Source organism: Rhipicephalus microplus, chromosome 2 (assembly GCF_043290135.1).
Source record: "Rhipicephalus microplus isolate Deutch F79 chromosome 2, USDA_Rmic, whole genome shotgun sequence".
NCBI classification, from domain to species: domain Eukaryota; kingdom Metazoa; phylum Arthropoda; class Arachnida; order Ixodida; family Ixodidae; genus Rhipicephalus; species Rhipicephalus microplus.
Genome location: NC_134701.1, coordinates 112101924 through 112124818, shown reverse-complemented (window position 1 = coordinate 112124818; position 22895 = coordinate 112101924). Strand labels below are relative to the sequence as shown.

Here is a 22895-nt window from a genome sequence, read left to right as displayed (position 1 = left end):
CTGGACGGTCGCGAAAGGTACTAGCAACCCTTTCCTGCTGCAAGCGTGGTCAGATGGCGAAACAAGTCCAATGGTGTCGGAGAGACTAGCGCAGTAGACAGACACAGCCGTCGTAGAGTTTGGAGGCACTGTTGTATTGTCTTTCGTTAGAATCTTGCTCAGTGTCGGGGGACTGTCTTCTGGCGTCAAATGCGAGAAGGGTGAGAGCTCAATTTCGGCGGTGGCACAATGGATGACGGCGTTATGGCGGGAGAGAAAGTCCCATCCCAGGATGACGTCATGAGAGCATGCCTGAATGATGATGAACTAGGCGACATACAGAACGTCCTGGATGACAACGCGAGCTGTGCACCCTGCTGTAGGATGAATGCGGTACAAACTTGCAATATGGAGGGGTAACCCAGAAAGTGGTGTCGTCACTTTTCGAAGTAAGCGGCAGAGTTTTTCGTCCATAACTGATACGGCAGCTCCAGTGTCAATAAGAGCCGATGCACAAACACCGTCCATAAGCACGTCAATGACATTCGAGGGGCTGCTCTGAGGGCTTTCACATTGCGATAGCGTCGCAGTCCTTGCCTCGGGCACTGCGACGACTAGTTTTCCCGCTCATGAGCTGCCGCACTTGGCCGCATGGGGGACAGGGAACGACGTCGTGGAGACGGCGATCTTTGAGATGGACCTGGGCGAGTTCGAGGTGGCATAGACGGCGGTTCTTCGTGATAAGGACGGCTGAGTTGGCCAGCAACAGGTGAAGAAATTGGAGCCGGCTGTACGCGATGGCAATAACGGGACCCGTGACCGGCGTAACCGCAGGCAAAGCATATGGGCCGGTTGTCGAGTGTGCGCCATTTGTTCACCGGGGTAGCTCTCACCCATGTCGCAAGGGCTGATGGACGGAACGGTGGCTGCATGGTGGACTGAAGCTGAGGCTGAGGGGTTACGTCAACATACGTAGCGGGCACACCCGCTGCAAAGGACGGAGGTCGAGCGGCAGCTTCGGCGTAAGGCAGAGGGGCGGTTGCTGGAACGACTTGGGGCGGCCTGGCGACCACTTGCGCGTAACTCAGGGGCGCAGGAACCGAAGGCCGTGGAGGGTGGTACGCAGGCATTACCTCCGCTATTTCCAGTTCAATCGCTCGACGGATGGGAGGGAGAAGGGTAGTAGGCGATTGTTGAACAGTCGGTTGGTGGGCAAAGGGCAGGAGCGAGAACTGACGCGCGATTTCCTCACGGATGAAGGACTTTAGGTCTGCCATCAACGCCACTTGGTCACAACTGGCCTCCAAGCCAGCAAGAGTTGCAGCTCGTAGTAGGGAGCGTAGGGTCATCGAACGCTGCCGGCGGAGCTCCTCGTAGCTCTGGCACAGTGTGATAAACTCAGCCACTGTGCCGGGGTTTTTGGCGAGCAGCATCGTGAAGACATCATCGTCAATGCCTTTTTTGATGTTTCGGATTTTGTCAGACTCGGACATAGTGAGAATAGATTAGTTGCATAGGTCCAGGACGTCTTCAATATAGCTGGTGAATGACTCACCAGCCTCCTGAGCACGTTCACGTAAGCGCTGCTCGGCTTGCAGCTTGCCAACAGCAGGGCGGCCGAAGACGTTGATGATTGCGATCTTAAAATCGGACCATGTGGCAAAATCAGACGCGTGGTTGTTGTACCACAAACTGGCAACACCAGCAAGGTAGAATACCAAGTTGGTCAGCTTGTCGTCCTCGTCCCATTTGTTGGGAACGCTCACGCGCTCATAAATGGCGAGCCAGTCCTCCACGTCAGTGCCATCAGTGCCAGTGAAGATAGGTAGATCGCGGATTCTGGGGACACCGGGACAAGGGGGTGGCATTGGAGGAGACGTTTGCTGAGAAGCGTCGTGGTACATAGTTGATGGTAGGGTACGTGATCGCAGCTCCAAAGGCATAGACAGGGATCGCAGCACTCTCCACCAAATTGTTATGGCGTTTATTAGCCGGCAACGAGCGAGAATATACAATGGCGACAGTCACAGCCAAGCACGGGCTCTCAGCGCGAGCGGCGTCCTTGTTGGGTAGCCCCACTACAAGGTACTCAAGAGTTCGACCCATTTCAGAGTTTGGAGGCTTCGCTACACTACTTTTACTGACGCAAGTTCACGCAATATGAACTGAAAATAAGTTTCACGATTTCATCGCCAAAGCCTACAACTTCACAACACCAGAACTGTATACCAGCTGAAGCCTAAGTTCGCAACGATGAATTTGAGCGAGACTTCGTATCCTGGAATTGCACAAAAATGTCTGGAAATGAAACTCATCTTCGTAACCTAGTACAAAAAATCCACTTATTGTTTACTATTGCTGTCCGTTAGCACTCACGTTGATTGACACACTTTGATGCAAAAAAAATCTGAAAATCATATGTAATGGTTATTCATTCACCATTGCCAACCAGAAGAGTCGTCTTGTCACATTCTTCCACAGACTGCGATGCCACCACAAGGACCATTGATGCCAAAACCAACAGCGCGTGCTTCATCGCGTATGCTGTTAAGCGGATAGCGAACAGCCTGGAAAAAAGGAAAAATGTTTAGCTTCTAATACCTGTTTCAAGGCACAAATGGCGGCCTACGTGTCCATCGATGGTGCATAGAACTGGGCTACACAGAATTAGATGTACAAAATATGCTTTACGTGAAACTTGATCAAGAAAATGATAGTTCACATTTTGATGAATTTAACAGTTTAGGATTATGAAATTTATTTTTAGTGCATGAACTTTGATGTGTTAGCGTGGTGAAAGGCAGGCTACACAGACGTGAAAAAAACGTAGTCGTCTACCTTCTTTTTGTTTCTATATCTACCGCAACAATACCAATTTGGCTTATTGATGACAAAACCGCGCAAGCTACATTTATTTTGCAGATAGGAGACACAAGTGCTCCATAAAATCTAAAGTTTAGGAAGCACCAGTGAGGGTTATAAAATGCGAAGCATTTCTCAGCGAAATTTGGCGATTTTTAGCCTATCTATCTATCTATCTATCTATCTATGTATCTATCTATCTATCTATCTATATATCCATCTGTCTATATATATATATCTACCTATATATCTATCATCTATCTATCTATCTATCTATCTAATCTATCAATCTATCCCAATCAGTCAATCAATCAATCATTCAATCAATCTTTTTAAAGCATACTATATATATCCGTCTATCTATATAAATTTGTTGTAAAGCGTACTATGAGTGACCAGGATTAGGTGGGTTTGCACACTTTGTTAAGGACTGTGTAGGCACATTCAAGTTGTTGAGTGCTCATTCCAGTAAACTATTGTGGCTTCACATCAAAGCGAAAGTATGCAAACCGACAAATGCTGCTCCTAAGGCGTGCGCAAATCTGTTCGGCCTTTGGCTGCCTAAATGTGCGCTGACTTCTGTAATGTCCACTAATCTTTCGAAAATGAACAAAGTTGAATAGTTCATTCGTTAGAAAGAAACGCAAAGCCAATCGTGTGAAAGTGCAGTCGTTCAACGTTTATAACCAGTACACAAAGCATATATATCTTTGGTGCTATTTATTCATCTACCCTATACTCAACCGCAATACTACCGTTCATCATCACCAAGACCAGAGGCTGTAAGCGACATACATGCTTGAACAGCAAAACATTGGTCCTGATATAATCACGTTACAAATGGCATGGGTGAAACATTTGCGCTTATTTGACATGTGTTCACATCGATGCACGATATATTCATTACTCTTGGTAACTGGTAACTAACCCATATGGCAGCGCCAATGTGGAAGTGACCACCCGCTTCGAACTGAACTTGCGCTCGCTATTCGATGTGCGGCGAGCAACAAGTAAAGGATGAAACGAACCATCAAATTGTGCCATCTTATACTGTGGAGCATGCATGAAACACATTTCATAATTATTAAGGAGATGCGTTGTGTGTTTAGGCGCACCTGTTATGTCTCAGAAGCTCATAATTTATTGATAGTTCTTGGAATTAGGGAAGCATAGCCTCGAAGACATTAGGGAGCTTAAAAATAGAAGCCCCAATCGTTATGGGGCCCCACAGATATGGTGTTGTGGCCACTGCACATGCACGCGACGCGAACAGTGTTCGGTTTTCTCGTTGCGGACGCTTTTTCTGACATTTAGCGGGAGACCCGAAGCCAGCCCCAAAAGCTTTGCGTGAAGCAAAAGACACGGCACCCAGCGAAGTAACGGCTCTCAGCCAATACTAGATTGACCCTGTTCGGAAATTTCTCGCTCCTGCTTGATCGAAAGCGAGCTCACGCAATACTCGAGCTTTAGGGCGCCAATGTGGGGCCTGTTCTCGAGAGCTCTCTATTAGTCTCGAAGCATCTGCACATTGGTCTGAAGCAAATACAAGCGTCATGTTGCAACGTAAAGGTCGCAAAGCGCACAAGGACGACTTGATAAACTCCATGCAGAGGGCACCAGATGTGATGAGTGCGGCCATTTTTTCCCGATGAAGCCATCTGTTTTCATTTGTCGACCTACGCATGTGAGCATATGTCAGCCAGACGCCTAGCAGACTATATGATGCTGATGAGTGCACATGAAGAGGCTAACCGTCGTTCCTGCTGGCTATGAGGCCCTGTCACCTTCGCAAAGCTGACGGAAACTTCCGAGATGGAGCATAGACAATACAAAATCTCATGTGACCTATAGCAGTGTTGCATGTCTGGTTGGTTTTTGTACTTTCACATATCAAGGAAGACCAACTATTAGTCCAAAACATTTCGCTATTTTTCAGAAACCCGAAGTTTCTAAAGCTAAGATGCGTTTTCTATGTGTTGTGTTTCTGAAGCTGAATGCGTGTTTGTGTACATATAGTGTTTTTACACATACAGAGCGCTCATGAAGATATATAACGTTGCTGCTCTTTCAAGGTATAAGCGACGTGTTTCAAAAGTCGTAATTTCGCGCATCGAGGGTTACTGCTGCATGATTTTGTGCATTCTTAGATTATTTGCGATGAAGGCTATGTAACCGCACTTTTTATGCAAACATCAAAAATCAAGATTGTGATAACCGAATGAAATAATGTATAAGAGGAAGCTCTTTGGGGATTAGGCATCAAATTAAATACTTTTTTTAAATGGCCATCCGTGATGTTGTATTTACAATGACAGTAATTCTCAGCACCGAACGAAAAAATTGCAAGAACAAAAAGTGCAGTTGTTCTGCGTAATTGTGAGAGTTTCCAAGTGGACCTAACTTACGTGAAAGAGTTACAGGAGCACTCACCATGAAGGTAAGATGCAATACTATGACACAATATCATTGATAGGAAACAAACCAATTGAATATAACAAGCTTGACAACGGTATTTTTCCATAATGCCAATTGTAGCACAGAGAAAAAACATGCTCGTACAGTGTCACAAATAAGCAAGAACTAGAGGAAAGAGCGATAGTAATGAGGGTAAGGCAAGGGTGGTAATATTTACTGAAACTACAGATATGTTACCATCCAGATGAGCAAGTTAAAAAAGCTGAAATGGGGCTGTCATATCTTCCTTCTGAGACCTTATAGACCTAAAACAAGAGGAATAATACTTACCACCTCAACTCTTTTCTCTATGAAAACTAATGTTGAAGGCAGCGCGGTGCGCTGGCTATTTAAACTGTTTGGTGATGTGTCGCCTTCATGATGTTGGGTGAATTATTGAAATCACAAAAGCATTTTAATTAGGTCGCGATGTAATAGACAGAACAGATTTGATATGATAAAGCTTGGTGTTTCATGTCATAACCAGAGAAATGAGACTGCCAATTATTTGAAGGAAGCAATGTAAGAACAGGAATAGGCAATATGCGTCATTATTTAAAACTTAAAAGTGAACGAAGCCATTAATACGTTATAGGTCTTCCGGAGTTTCAGCAGTGACATTCACAACTATGCTTTAACAAGTAAAATAATTTAATGAACATAACGTTGCCCATTAAAAGTGTGACCTGGCAAATAACCAGCATAATATAATTCCCAATAAGTGAGAGTAAGCGTTCTGACGTCAGAGTTCAGTTATTTCACCTAGACGACTCATGAGTGTCGCTGTATTCTAGAAAATGAAAGTTTTCCAGCCATGAAAAATTGCCATGAGTCACATGCTTTGCGCACAATTATTATCACCTTCAATGTTAGTGATCAAACATAAAAACTTACAAAATATTGTAATCTTCCTTTGAAGCATATGCTTTCTAGACAACAAATCAAAATCGTGAAAATCCAAACGGTGAACAGAAATAAAATTGCACCTGAAACTCTATCGCAGGTTTCAGACACTTGACGTGTTCCACTGGCTTCTAAGTGCTTTCCCTTAAGAAAGCAAGTACGTGCGTAGGGCTAAGTTTTGCACAAATAAATGAATACCACACAGCTATAAGGCGCAAGGAGGTCAATCTGAACGCTGGGCTGCGAAGTAACGACGCCCTGCTTTGTTGATACTCACCATATTGCGTTTCCAATCACTTCAGCCATCGCTAACCCATAGTACACAGACAACTGCGTTGCACTGATAATCATTGTTATACTACGTGGTGTCTAACGCGTCGACATTTCACGTGGTAATGAGGCACACCATGCTCAATAACTCCTTAAATGTCGATCATCTAGACTTCGTAACGCTTCGGGTCAAGAAACTAGCACCGTAACAACTGCATAAACAAGGCGAACAGTACTTTGCTATCGAGGTTCGTAGTACGAGCTCAAACCGCACGACTTCATGACGGCCGCAATCGGACGCTGGGAAAATGTGAAAGTACATGTGCACTAGTTTTTGGTACATGTCAAATATTAAAAGGTCGTCTATACTCAACTGATTTTTCAATTCGAAAGGCATCTTAGTTTTATTGCGCGTTTTGTGGGTAAAGCCTTGGAAATTACATTACCCCTAACTTCTGCGCAATGAAAAACTACGCTGAGACGCCTACCCAGCAAACACCCACGGCGCTTCATATTGTTTGATGCGCCTGGCCGTGTTCACCGATGGCGTTCACCGTACAAAGTGCATAATTCCATTCCGTATTGTCGCCGATCACGGCTACGGTGGACGCACTTGAACAGAGGCAAGATATTTAAGGCCCTTTTTTGTTTCAAGTCACTAAACGTAGAAGAATACCAGGTGGCTCACATTATGGAAGCCCTCTACTGAGGCGTCTCATGTATCCATATCATGGTTTTGCGATGTTGAACCCTAGATAATATTATATATACTGTAGTCATATGGCACAACCGTATTCTTATGGGATATTGATGTTCAATATAATTTTAGTAGCACGACAATTTCCACTTCGTGAAAACTACTGGATTTTCAACAAACGAGTGGAAATGTTACCTCGAAATGGCGGCCAGCCACAACCTTCTTTTTTGTACCAGCCACAACGATCTGTATGTTTGTAAGGGCACATCTCACCAAACTACACTTCACTGCAATGCACCCCCATTCTAATAAATTTCAAAAGTTTTCACGTATGTGGTCACAATTCAACTCCAGGCTTGCGCGAAGTAGGCACCACGGCGCCCTCTTTTGAAGGACGAGATGGTTTCCTCCGCGGGAATATGTGGTCATGCACGTTTTGGCCGCCAACCGCTGGCATGAAAGCAGCACAAGTGTTGAGCTCCATCATTTTTAAAGATATTGGACGTAAGATCAGCACTGACAATAAGAGTGATTGAGCATAAGTGTTCAATGAATTCTACTTGCGAGGTTTGAAACATGGTTGTAACCACTGCAGTTGTGGTGCCAAATGTAGGCATCCGTCATGCTGGTCTAAATAGCACTCAGCCATTAGCAGAACACATTGCCTGATTTCATTAATTTTAGACCAAGCTCTATAGCTCTTCAGAGTTAGCATTGAAGGCAGTTTTTGGAAGTGTTCTGGTCACCAGTTGACGGTGCATTAAGGAGTAGTTATTCGAGCTTGCAGTCGTCCCAATAAACATGCCTCCGATTACAGCGTCTGCCCTCGCTTTTGTGGAAAGTTGACGAGAAAATCGGGAAGGCTGACAACATTATCCTCATGTTCAGAGCAAAACCGAATAACACTTTTAATTTGCTGCGCTATCCAACGTCTTAATCATCAAGCCCACTGTTAAAAATTATCACTGCTGGTACGAAACAAAAGGCGTCAAGTCGCATTTCATTTCTATCTGCGAACCAGGTCTCACGCCCTCAAACGCTAATCACATCACCACACCACCTATTTAGCTTCAGGCTCGTGACCAACAGAGTGTCGTTTTTTGACGAGCACTTCATCATACCACTGTTCGCTCGTCTCCTGCGCGATTCCATTATCTCGGCGTGACAAAGCATGGGAAGCAGCCAGGGACATCAAACAATTGTGGTAGTCTTTGTATATGCACTCTCAAGAGTAAAATACCACTGCGTAGTTTGGCCCTGTGCACATCTTCCATAATTGTTCAGCAAGAAAGAATTGTTTCTGTCAATTTCATCAGCAATTTAAAATATTCTAGCACGTCTATCGCAACAACAGTTCCGAAGTACCACGTGCTAAAACCAGCGGCGCGTTTTATAAGTGCGAGACAGCTTGAAAGTGGTAACTCATGGCGCAACTCAAATTTTTCAAAGACTAATAATAATCATGACCATCAGCTTGATCACGCCCACTTTAGGACAAAGGCCTCTTCCATGTTCTGTCTGTCAAGTCGGTCCTGTGCTTGCTGCTACCACTTCATACCCACAAGCACACCAAACTCAACTGCCCACCTAGCTTTCTGTCTCCCCTTCACCCGTTTGCCTTCTCTGAGTACCCAATCAATTACCCATAATGATAAGCGGATACCCTGCCAACGCACTACGTGCCCAGCCCATGTCCATTTCTTCTTCTTGATTTCCACAAATATCTACCTTATGTCGACTTGTTTCCTTACCCACCCTATTTTCTTCTTGTCTCTTAAGTTACTCTTATCATTTTTCTTTTCAATGCTCGCTGCGTTGTCCTCATTTTAATCTGAACCCGCTTTGTAAGCCTAATGTTTGTGCTTCGTAGGTAAGTACCGCAAGATGCAGCTGTTATATTCGCAATGCCCATGGCCTATAGGAGGCGCGCCGTGCAATCAAAGATGGCTGCGGAAGGATGATAAACCCATGAACTCGCATATAAAAAGATAGGACGCACGGACGTACTCTCCATGCCGCTTTCACCAGATGAACTCTTGATCATCAAGTGAATGTATAGCAAAGCAAAGTACTTTCCCAACCGATAGAAATTGCTGAATTTTCGCTACCTCATTTCTTGCCGCAATGCGAAGGGCGGTGGTGTCAGCTGATCGACCGTGTATCAAGGATTAATCCTGTAAGTAGTAGAGAAATCATGTAAGTGGTAGAGAAAACTGCGCGAACTGGAACTTACGTATGAACTGAACGGCACTCCGAGATTATTGGTGCCGATCCTGCCTGACAGATTTACTCCATTTGTGGCCCACCAGCGAGTAGCGCGCCGTCGCGGCTGCACAGGACCGAATGTTTAGTGTAGCGATGGTTTGCAAACATATCACGCCGTCGTCATCACTTGCGCTTTAAGCACCATACAGCTGCTTCTTCAACGAAACATAAGCATTTAACTTCCCGTTGAATAGCGCTTGTGCCACAGCCATGAGCCACAGCCTGTAACAGTACGCAATTGCCTGCACTCGGATTTTCCATGTTCCACCAGCGCGATGCAAACAATGATATCGACAAGCGTACGCTTTTAGCAACGTCAAAACTTTGTAAACTAATTTGTCGAAAAACAACATAGTTCAGACGGCATCAGTGAAGTTCAGGAGAAATTAGCATTGGGCTTTATTCGTAACTGCATGTTTCATTGCTTTAACCATTTTCAAGCTCGAGCGTCTTCGCAGTATGCGGCACTTTTCAATATCATAACGATTGGAATATATTCAATATCCAAGAAGAACTATGATGTTATTTTGAGCTTGTTGAAGTATATCGCGCAGTAAATACAATCAAAGTGATTGCCGAGCGTGAAAAAACATTGACGCATGACGAGACGTGAACTGCAACTCTGTGCTTGTAAGCTAGCAGTTGATCGTTCATTGTCGCTGTCACTCTCAGCGCGTTCACAACCATCTACGTCCAGCGAAAAATCCTCGACGTCAAGACGGTTTCTTTGAACATCACTGCTGAAAGTTTTCTGTGAAATTCTCTCCGCCATATGACTTCGATAGCACCAACAACACGTCATTCATCACGCATAACACTCACACGGCGCCACAAACCATGTTTATCAGAAGGCTATCATTTCAAGCTAATACCTAGCAAAAAAATAACCGCTTGCAATGTGCTCCCATCTATCAAAGAACGTCACAAACAAGCGGCACTGCGTCGGACAAAGTTCAGAAACGCAAATCCCGAGTCTGTGCTACTTTCCGCGTACAATGAATGTTATGAGATTGATGCACTACAAAAGCACTGACAAATTCTAGACCCACGTAAAACAAAGCGAGTTTTAACTGGAATGGTCAGACGATAGCATTTTACTATCCAACGCGTCTGCAGAAAATCCCACGAAGCTGATGTGTGTGTTCTGTGGGCTGTAATCGAAAGCGCGAGTTGACACGTATTTTCACGAAAACTTCGCGACTAACCAGAACGAATCATATTTATCATGTCACGGACAGTTCTGTATATTCCCTGATGCACGAAACATACAAATTGCTTTGCGTTCGTTTCTTGCTAACGCAGGCACACCACGGCTGCGCCGCCGAACGAGGGAGCATAGGGAATATTTACCGATCATCCTTGAGAGGACGCTCCAGAATTCCGCTAGGCCACGCGACAGTGTATGAATATTGCGAATAGTCTTGGGATATTGTTCACGAAATCCCACAGTTAAAAAAAGGAACCGATTATAGTGGAATATAAAACAAAACCCAAGTGATCACAAGTATGCGATTACTTCTAACACACCGAATGACTGTGAGTGCTGGACATACAGTGGTTCCTTTAATCGTTATATAGATGCAAAGACACTGTACAGCTAATTCCACCTGTGTTTCAGGAGCGAAAAGAAAATCAGTGAAGCGTCTCAATGGCACGAGCTTTCATAGGGCAGTCATATCCCTCGTTCATACTCGTGTCAAAGGCTTCATTGTCCTAGATATGAGTAATTCAGTTTCCACTTGTCTGTCTGTTTCTTTAATATTAAAGTGTTGGGCTTCACCCCATGCTGGGCTTCACTAAGATTTCAGTGACGTTCTTCAGTCATGAAATCAACATCTGATAATAACATTAGAAATCAGAAAAACAGGGTCGTCAACGGGAGTCCAACCCACTACTTCGGTGTACTTGACAACAATTGCAACGCACGCTATTCATTGTGCCACGGACACATACTTTCAAGGCTTTAAAAACACAACTGTTATATTAACCACTGTCCCCTCACAGTAATCTTGGTAAAGCGTACTCGTGCATCATGACAGTGAAATCCACGATTATTTCTCTTGACGCGTCGTTTTTACGCGTCCGTTCTCTTCAGTGGGTTTCAAATAAGAAAAGTGCGATTGTGTCGACGCCTCCACACACAGTCAGGTGGCGACTTCAAAGCGTCGGCGCAGCTCATAACATCCGTCTTTACTAAACACACTTCTGCAGCGCATCACGTATAGCGCCTGGTTCGCCAGGATTATGTCGTCTGGATCTAATCTCAACGTTCTCTTAACATCCTTCGCCTACTCTCACGGCGCAAAAAAAAACATGGCCAGCCAACAGAGAAGGCACAATGCGCGTCGAGTTTCCGTCTACTGATGCAATGGAGTTCAAGAACTCTAAGAGGCTGCCAGTAAGGAACCTTAGCTCATGTTTAGAGTACCATCAGTCATGTTCTTCTGGCTGTCACAACGTTTTCTTATGTTATTTTTCTAATATAGATACTAGAGGCAACCATGACAACAGAAGCATGTTTAAGCATTAAACAATCATTAATTATGGACGTTAGTCCTCTGGATGCAGATGCACCACTCATCGTCAACCTAGATGCATTTACAAAAAAAAATGGTGCTTCAGCAGTTGGACAACAAAATACTTATATCAGTGTGCCGTAAGCACTAAACTACGTCTGTGAGGAGTCTTTTTACTTTCGTGATATACTCATTACTAGGGGGTATACTTTCGTGATTACTGAGGGATCAACCTTGTATTTTATTGTTGTTTCATAATATCTCCCAAGAATGACATAATTTTAGTGCTCGTAGCATTATAGGAAATATATTAGTTTTCTTTATTGTACATTACCAGCTCTAATAGGAAAAAGGTATAGTGATGCTCAAAAAATAATATCTTTTTTTGTATTGTTCATTTCTGCCTTATTAGGAATGAACATCTCTTTTCATATACCTTCAACACAAAAATTTCCTTATTCTTGTAATCACGAACTATAGGCTCAATTAGCTACATCTATGCTACATTCGGATTCCGCGAAATTACGATCTTATACACTTCACCTAGACTTTCGTCGTCCATACGTCTGCTATTCTCGCATTTCGTTAGCGCCGTCAAACACCCTAGTTAGCAATAATGCCCTTCGTTCATAACGTGGCATTAAATGATTAGGTGGTGTTTTTTTTAGGCTATTCTTGCAGCGCTTCTGTTCACTAATTGCAAGAATGTTTTCCTCAATTTCGGTGTGAAACTCAAGGCGCAATGCATCACGTTTCGTCAGCACGTCATATGTCATGATGGAAAGTTAACGTAGCTCAACGTTAAATGAGATGAAGGTAAATCTTTATTGTGGACTAAATACACGAGATGAGACCGCTTATATAACGCATGCAGCGATGTTCATACTGGTTTACATGCGCATTAACCTATACTTGGTGAGTATCATGCCGGCTTTCCCTTTGTTATAGACGTCTTTCACAAACGCACCAACTTCAATTTTGTTCTTGTGAGTTCCATCTCCAGTGTCGTCTTTTGAACAATGCCGCGCTTGTCTACCTAAAAAATACGCTTATTTCCCGCTCTGTTTTCTTTACTTTAAGGGCTTTATACTGGTACGAAATTAATGGCATGTGTTTTCAATAAATACACACAGACAAATTGTAAGCTTCCCTAGTTTACGCTCGTATCTCCAACAATTAAAAAATATTCTTCTGGTAAATGCCACACCAACACTCTAAAATTTGATCCTTAATAGAAAGTTTTAAGCTGGTCCTCCTAAAAAGTGCTATAGAGGGAATGTGAATATATATGCACGTAATGGTTTATATAAGGTTATTTGGTATCAGTGCAAGGATGAGTCACCGCTATGTCATCACTAAACACGAACTTGCATACGTATTCACGAGCCAAAACTCCTCAATGCAAGGCTCATTGTTAACTTTATTATATTTATTTATATGGCCAAGCTACTTACACCAGGTGACAGACCAGCAACACGTCGACTTCAGTGGTCGATGAGTCGTCGTTCTTCGGGGGGGGGGGGGGGGGTCGTTATGGTCCAGTATCTCCACCAAAAAATTGGTGCCAAATCTGCACGTTACACCGCAATTGTAGTCGAAAGACGATAGTCTTACAGCTGCAGAGAATGAACAAAACGCTTATTGATCTTCTGCGCACAAAAATTAGTGAATCGTATTCCGGAGGCGCTGCGTTAGAGTGCCTCGAGCGTGCAGCGGAGTCAAACGAGCGCATCGAGGCACGTTAGACAAAAGCACCATCTGGCAGTTATCTTTGAAAAGCGCATCGAGGCACGTTAGACAAAAGCGCCATCTGGCAGTTATCTTTGAAAACGAAGGTGTGCAGACCACGGAAGTCTCGGAGGTGATAAAGTGCAGAGCGCAAAGCGACGGGCAGACAGATGCCAACACCGTGATGTCGCAGCAAAGCATTGGAAACCGCTTTTTGAGCATCGCGTGTCACTGTCAGCGCAGCGCGATTAAATGCTACAATCCTTAAAGTTACTTCTGTGTGCTTCTTCTAGTATAAAGGCAGACATATAAAACATTGAAGCGTTGTTGTGGCGCCTCATATATGCGCAATAATTGTTTTAATTGACAATCACACCACTATCAACGCTAAACCTTCAGCAATATGGGTGGGCGCTGCGAATTGGGTTGGCTGTTTAGTGCCGTTTAGGGTACCGTTTAGGGTACCGTTAGGGCGTACAAACAGACAAATGTATGTACAGACAGACAGACCAAATTTTTTTAGTCGAAGGTCCTCAATAAAGGCTATCGTCTTTAAAACTGTTACGATGGGGCGTGTTTATTCAAGAAGAAATGACGACGGGTCGCCGCATCGACACCGAGCTCCTTCCAAACAGACTACTTCGTTCTCCTCTTCTTTCCTGCACACGTTACCGCTTCAGCGCAACAATATATTTTGTCCTGATTATGTGACCTCCCAGATAACAGGAATACTGTTAAATAGCTGCTTTATCACTTGAATCAGATTTTCTGTGTACGACATGACTCAAGCAAAGCCCTTCGGGAGCAAGAATTTTCTGTGACTGAACGGTTGCTTTGGCAAATTTCTCTATGCTTGAGGAAGGACAATCAGCACAAAAAAGCCGGAGCCATATTCTGCGTTGTTTCCGTCGATATCCTTGGGTGTTCTGTCCTTTTGGGGCTGATGTATTTTTGTCACGCAGCACCCGAGTTTTCGAATAAATCATTTCAGCCAGACATGTGGTTCTTCTAAGCAGACAAAGTTCACCTGAAAATTAAACTCGTATCGAGGAAAAAGTACTGTTAGTAAGAAATGAATATGTACAAAGGCTAAAAAATATGCACAGCATTAGCTTCAGCACTAGATTGTGCTCTTTGTGGTCGTACAGAAGGTAGTTTAAGCTTTTCGTAGCATACGTTAAAGAGTGCGGCACTAATGCCTTTGAAATTTTTCACCAAGCAGATGCGAAACGGTTCATGTAGTAAATAAATGTTCGATGGAAAGCCTCGATTCACAAAAATCTGCACTTATTTTGCTCCACTTGTACGCATCTTTCAGCAAATACACCCGGAACAGTTTCATTAGTCAGGTCAACCTACATTTTCAAGCGAACATTAGTGTGATCGATAGTTTCGATGTTGGTATGCACTTTTTGGCAAGACATTCGTGCATACACTCGTGTTTGGGATATGGTGTGGAGCAGCCGTCCCAGAGTAGAGTGCGTCGAAGTTAAAGAAGCTTTTATTAGCAATGACTGAGGCCATGAGGGCCCTGCAACTACGGCTTTCCCATATCTCCCTTCATGCGTACTAGCGCCTCTTGTTCATCTTGTCGTGGTCCACCAGCACTCGCGATAGAATTAACATTCTCTACCACGCAGTGAAGTTAGCCGCGCAGTTTCAGCTACTACAACTTATAGCATGCCTTTGGATTTGATTATGCTGAGCTACGCTGGTGCTTGCGAGTTAATGACAAACTTGCCTTATGCAGACTTGATGTCGGGAAAGAAATCGTGTTAATGCAACTTTAAAAGTACTTTAGGACAGCGAAAGAACAAGCAGTCGTCGCACAATGCGAATAGCGTAACGACTGGGTAATCGAATGCTCCAACACATCACAAATGTTCGTTTTTCTTCAGCTAATACTTGTGGCGCATACCCAGTTCAGGCATAATTTGTCATAGTGGTCAGCCATTGCCTGAACAATTGTTACAAAATTCCTCGCAATAGTTCAGATGTTACCACGCTTCTGAGCAGAAAGACGAAAGATAACAAAGCGAATGCCGGCCTACTACCGTAAAAGCCTTATTATTAATGCCGCAGCAGGCATCAAGCAAGTGGGCTTGCAGCAGTTACCCAATAAGCGTTCAGAAACGACTCTGAAAGGCTGCTCTTCTAGCTTTTGATGTTACTGTTCTGCGCCTTCCACGAAGGTCTGGCGTTTTTTCCTATTTTTTTACATTTCCGTCATTTTAGTTGCCGATGTGGCATCGCGGTGGGCTATACAGCAGAAAATGCAGTATCGACGAAAAAAGGGTCCATTTATCGGGTGCCGGAAGCGACTAGCATATTTGGCCAAAATATTGTAACGTTTTTCAAAATCAAACTCAGCACTTTTCTTCGGATTCTGGAAGCTGCGTTTTATACCATTTCTATTTTCCGCTTCCCGTTCTATCATTACCTTCTGCTTCGAAGACAATGGTAGGCTGCTCTGTCTTTCCACATGAATTGCAGCAACAAAATTGGCTTAGATACATATGATGACCGGTGATGATGGGCCGGCTGTGCAAAGACGAGCAGTATTTACCAAGAAGCGCGTGATGGCATGCCTCAGTTGGTACTTGTTGCACTAGGTGATCTCATAATGGCTCTACGCTCTCTTACATGGACGCCCAAAATGTCAAGTTTAGAGGAAACCAACTTCTTGGGACGTTTTCACTGCACGATAGAAAGAAAGTACTGTTTGCTCATATCCAATGTATTCATGGATTTTCCCGTGTGATCATGGGAATGCTTTGCCGTGTTGAAGAATAGTTCGAAATAAAAGATATATAAAATTCAATCCTATGGTATAAACCGGTTGGTCTGTAGGGAATTCCTAGCAAGCATTGGGTTTTTAGTCTGGACAAGCTCCTTAAAATAGAACAGCTTTTCTGAACACATATTCTATTATGTACAAACTGGCACAATACTCAATCTTAACGTCGAAAATGTATTAGTATAATACCGTTTCTCCATATCTTCGTATTGAAAAATTTATGTGAAAAGTATGTTTATATAGATTCTGGTCATTCTCGGAAATATACGTTTTTAAATTCATGTTACAGGTTATGCTGTACAAGCATGAAAGCAACAGCCATGAAGTACGCACTGCTGATGCTAATATGGGTGACTGTATCCTCGGCTTCACAAAGTGCGACTGCGTGCACAAAGACCACCATTGAAGTTGGCAACGGTAAAAATAAGAAAAAAGCCTAAAGAAGGCGTTAAATTATACAACAATTTTTATCAACTCTGTGCATCTTTTTCAATAACAATATTCCCAACCTATGCGATTGTTGGGCGAAATCTCAGTTCTGTGGCATTTGCAAACTTCTATAACAGAGAGCTTACTGTTTCTCTCACTTATAGCCCTATATTTTGCCTACGAAAAAGTATAGGTTGGTTTTGTACATCACTTTTCACAGCACCTTAATTGTGCAGTACTTATGTAATCGCACGAGCAATAATGCTTGGGCAAAAGCGAATATGGACCTTGTCTTATGACAAAATAAAACAAAGTGCCGACTAGCGCACACATTTTAAAAGTATTTTCACGTCATTTTATTTTCGGAAAAAAGTTTCTAGTTTGGTGTTGCGTGCATGAAGTGTATTATATAAGATGCCATAAAGGCTGGTTCAGCAATCGAAAATTAGGCTTTACCAAAATATGTGAGGCAACAGAGAGCTTGTATATACTGTGTCTCATACAGTCTTCTAGCCGCCAGTTAATTTAGAACTAACTGGTTCATCAATATAACTGTGGTAACTCAATACGTGCCAATATAATGACAAAAAGCCAGTGAGATGTCTGTCGACATATCTCAGAATTACCAAAGTGTGGAGAGTGTCCGACATACAACTGATCGCCACGAGGTAACTTCTCTCTGTGACATGAATTTTGATACGCCCGAGTTGACACGCAATGAAGCTGCTGCTCAAGCACAAAGAACTTCTCCACGTTGATAGTAATTATAGACCTGTCGGCTAATAATATTGACGCCCCCCACTGCACCACCACTTCCTGCTCGATCAATAAATAGAACAAAACAGAAACCAGAAATATCTGGGTCAACTCCTACTTATTGCAATGCTTTCGAAAGGTATTTTTATTTTAAACAACTATATACAACTATATTAGCTATAGCAAGTTTACATCATCGTGAAAATGGTCATTGAATATTTCCTTAGTGCAGCTTGGCGCATTGTTCACTGGCGTATCTCACATTTGAACGGTTGGGATGCACACAGAAAAGAAAAGGGCCTGGTAAGAGATGTGCTCAGCTGCTCTTCCTGTTTCTAAGTGATTAGCATCGTTGAATAAACAAGAAGTGCTATAAACGTTTGGTGGGTTTCTGTGGTAATGCAGTACTTCATGAAAACTCGTAACCGTAATCGATAGCCCGGTGTTTTTTAGCCGTTGCGCTTCCTAGATTCGATGCATATTAATATGTGCTAAAATAAAATGCCCCTTCATGTTTATTCGAATAATCCTTTGCCTTATTGGCCTCTGCCACCAATTTATCCTTGATACTATTTTTTCCATCTTCGCAGGTAAATGTGAAACAAGTGCATTATCTCATCGCCCGGGTCATGTCACGCACCTTAGTTGCCCATGTGCGAATATGATCTGTGATGACAAAAGAAAGCGAGTGATTGTAACATGGTAAGACGTGCACTTAGAAAGATAACCTGCAACCAACCACACATAGCAGTCTTTTTTGTAGCACATTTGCAAAAATTTTGCACAGTTTAAAAAACGCATTTATTTTTTAGTTTCTGAGACGATTAGTAACACTTAAATGGTTCGTGGACCCGCTGCCACTCTTTACTTAGGGCATTTGCAGTATTTCGCTCTTGTGCTCGTGTGATTAGAAAGAGCAGGGACAACGTGGACTTGGGTTACATTGCGAACAGTGACTCGAGCTCTTAGGTAAATGCGATAATTCTTTTTAGCTAGACAGCTGAATCTGCCTCGGCCACCTTTTTGAAAACTATACCTGCGCACTGACTTACTACAATTATACAATCATTCAACGCGAATGACATTGAAGTATCACAAATTGTATCAGGCTCATGGCGCATTGACTAGTGCAGACGCCTACCCTCCACAACCCTACGTACACAGTCATGCACCGTCACTAGCGTGACGGCGCTGCAGCATATTGGCATATAAGATGAGCATAAAAACCACACATCTATTTCAACATTCCAGCTCGAGCCTCAAAGCGAGATAATTTGAATGCTATTATGTAGAGAAAGAGCGATATATATTTATTATTATTTACATTGTTTACGGTTACTGGGGTTGAAGTCCCTCTTGCTGTTAAGCACTAGCTGTAGGCGCTTGCCGAGTGGGTCACCAGTCGGCTTTGTAATCATATTTCCTGCAAGCAAACACCTTAGCAAGCGGAATAGCAATGACTTTGCCAATGCTTAGCTCGGAATCTACCACTTTTAGGCCAATGAGCTGTATACCAAAGCCTCTAACGTTTGCTCAAGTGACCGCTTTATCTATCTATCTATCTATCTATCTATATATCTATATATCTATCTATCTATCTATCTGTCTGTCCGTCTCTCTATCTATCTATCTATCTATCTACCTATCTATATTTTTATCTATCTATCTATCTATCTGTCTGTCTGTCTGTCTGTCTGTCTGTCTGTCTATCTCTCTGTCTGTCTGTTTGTTTGTCCATCTGTCTGTCTATCTATCTATCTATCTATTTATTTATCTGTCTGTCTGTCTGTCTGTCTGTCTGTCTGTCTGTCTGTCTGTTCATCTGTCAGCCTGTCTGTCTGTCTGTATGTGTCTGTCTGGCAATCGATCAATTGATCCTCCCCTAACTCTAGGATCTTCTGGTTGAATCGTTATTGGGATGCATACCAAAATTGGTAAGGGAGTAGTACATTACTGCGTAACGAATATATATGTCAGGTGGTATCACGCAGTTCATATTATACTTGTCATGAACGGCATCATTCCCATTTCTTGGCATTTGTACTCTTGTGCGCCCGTTTTGTTGAATTTATATGTACCTGTCCGAATTGGCGTGGCATGACAAGAGTATGCGACGAACATGAGTGACTAGAAATAAAGTGCATAATGTGACACATATGTTATGTAGAGCATAATTTGTCTGACATAAACTTCAGGCATTCACCGGCGGTAAGCAAATAATTATCTCCCAAAACTGATATCACATCTCTTAATGGCTGGAATAATCAAGCATTCACAAAAAAATCATAACATGCCTGTCATGTATGCTGGTTTTCTTCAGGTAAAGCCCCTGAAGCTTCAATCAGGAACTTCAAAACCAATATACTGTCGTAATGATAGATTAAACTTGTGTAACACCCTGTATGAGAACACTTATTTTCCTAGTGCACAACCCACATTGCAAGGTAGCAAGCGACCAGTCAATTCTGTTTTCTTTTTATATGCGAAAAGAATGAAAGGTACATTAGACAGATAAGCAAAATGAGGTCGTGGTTATTTAAAAATTGCTAACCTTCGACAATTTGTCTTTTCAAAACTGGTATAGTGAATTCTTCCTGCATAAATATTACAGCAGGACAAGAGGTGTAATTCGCAAGTGACCAAAAGTTCGCGTAGGTTTCGCTGTAACGTCTGAGAACTATCACTTCTTCTTTTCTTGGTCCTTGGCAAAAGAGTACACAAAAACATGGAAAAACCTGGGTTGAAAGGCTTGGTTACTGCGCGATCTACTAACATATGTTGTATCACTGACAGTTAATTATAATATTTACGCTCGCAATAAACAAAGATGTCCTGCTAGCAGATAGTTTTTTATTACGTTTTAATGGATTTTGTTTTTTGCAGGTGCTGAATTTACGCCCGTTAAAACAAAACAGCAAAAATAAAAATTGCCCATTATATGTCTGCTCAATGTCTTTCTAACTGTCACGCAACCAGAAGTATTCGACATGCTATTTTGTATGACTGGCTATAATGCATTGAGTGTATTGCAAGAGATGTAACTTCTGCATGTAGTTTAAATTTTGGTTTAAACTAAAATACAAATAAAAATACACATTTCGCTCTTTCGATAAACCTTTTTAGTGCTATTTTGACCCTCGACATACTCGTGAAGCGACCAATCACCAACATTTTCTTTTTGAACATGAAAGTTTTTGTAACGGCATAAAGAGTTATATACAAACACGGAAATCACTCTGCGCTATATACATCAACAGTAATCTGTTGTGGGCCCCTTGGAGCCACAAATAATACACCGCAGGTCTGGTCAAATGTAGGCCCACTGTCCTCAGGTGGCGTCATTGTATCTGGTTCCGGCCAGGGTATGTCCATAGCAAGAGAGTGAATGTAACCGTGGGTACTCTTGTAGCAGAGAGAAGGATAAATAAACGTTTACTTCGAAACAGTGTTCCGAGCGATGACCGGTATCACCCTAAGGTGGAAGGGTTCCCTAGTCCGGTTACCCTTTGGCTTCGACGGCCCTCTTTGCCCTGGCGACCAGAGTGATTAGGTGAACGTCGTTCGTTTTTAGTGCTTGGTTCCACTCCGGTTGAATGTCATGGTTCGCTTGGCAGTGGCATTCCAGGAGCAAGTGTGCAAAAGCGTTCGGTACGCTGCAGAGCGGGCACATGTAGCCATGTGTCGTTGAGTCGAGGTGGTGCATAATCATTCTATTTTGCCGAGAACAGAAAAATATTGTAAAGCATCCATGTACCTGTTCTGGCCAGGCATATGTGAACCACGAGGTAAGTACCACTTCCACACAAATTTTTCAATGCACCACCTTCTTCTTCCGTATAAAGATGCCTAGGAGTTGAGAACCACACGGAAGTCATAAATATCAGATTCTGCACCAGAGAATCGGCTGGTGGTGTAGGCAATAACCCAGGCGATGAGTTGGAAAAAACGCTTCTAGCGTAGATGACAGCTCACTGTGGGTGGCCGCGTCAGCTTTCATGCGAGCCGTAGCATTGTCCCGTGGTTTCCACTCTATCCTCAGCTGGCTGGGCATTCGTGCAGGTATGTGTGGTGTGATAACTGTAAAATGGTGAGTGTTGCATAAAATGAGGGCACTCTTAACGCCCGAGGAGGAATCGAAGTATATATATTAATGGATATTGCGATGCGAAAGCCAAGCTCACAAAGCTTGTCACGCTTCTTGTACGGCAATTTCAGCGTTGACCGATAAAAGCGGTAATCTAAAAAGCTGCAAACTATTGGTGCACAAGCATTGATGCCTTGGTATAATGATTCAAGTAACTGAAAAATAACACTATGACTGGAATTCCAGCTCCAACAGCCCAATGCTGCTAAGTTCCCGCAGGATGGGTACCATTCCCAGCGAATATTCGGTCGATAATCAGGCTGGAAGTGCACGAGTACCTAATTAACCAGTAGGCACGTGCCTGGCAGCAGCAATTATCTGTCTCCCACAGCAGTAACGGACGTTCAACAAGAGAATCAAATCCGTTGTAGGTTAAAGAACGCTCAGGGGCCTTCGCAGAAGCTTCTGCGGCTACCTTTTCAAACGAATACGCCGAAACAAAAGAGCACCATGGTGGTTGCTACTCTGCAGATTAGGAAAAACTGGTGGGGTCTCGGTCTGCACTGGGAATCAAACCCTGTACCTTCATCATGAAAATGGATGCTGTAATCATGTAGCCAAAGCTGCAGTGGCTACACGGTTGGAGACACAATCTCTCAGCCTGCCTTCGCCATAAGAGGTACACACGTCATGGGTAAATAGTAGATACCGCCCCTGATCACTGACGCGAGGGCTACGGTATTTATTTCCGGCAGCAGTGGCCGCATTTTCGATTGAGGTGCAAATACCTGAGGCCGAAGTACTTCGATTTGTGTGCGCGCTGGTGAATTCCATAGTCAAAAATTTCAGAGCCCCCTATCTACTGCGACGCGCCTCGTGATCATATTGAGCTTGATAGACGTCAACGCTCACTCAATAATATAATGTAATCGTAGTTCCAGAGCCAGAAAGAGGAGCTGCCAGAGAACAAAACGAGCACTTTGTTGTTGTAACGTAACTATCGGCCATGACATGCCTCTTAAGGTTACTAATGAGTTTGACACTTTAAAAAAGTCATAAATATATAACGTGCATGGGGGAAAACTTTAGCGTCACATTGGGAAATATTTGAATTTCGACATGGCTTATGTTTCTGACCGAAGCCCACTCTCATTG

At 43.2% G+C, this 22895-nt stretch overlaps 1 long non-coding RNA gene across 2 annotated transcripts; it reads left to right on the top strand.

The window, feature by feature from the left end:
* Window positions 1-12722: 12722 nt before the first annotated feature.
* On the top strand, window positions 12723-20770 carry LOC142785518 (uncharacterized). Of its 2 annotated transcripts, none has more exons than XR_012888972.1 (4): window positions 12723-12861; window positions 16761-16888; window positions 18247-18358; window positions 20540-20770. It is a non-coding gene; the product is annotated as an uncharacterized LOC142785518 (long non-coding RNA). The 2 variants fall into 2 exon arrangements; XR_012888973.1 differs by lacking the exon at window positions 12723-12861 and adding an exon at window positions 12873-12932.
* Window positions 20771-22895: the final 2125 nt, after the last annotated feature.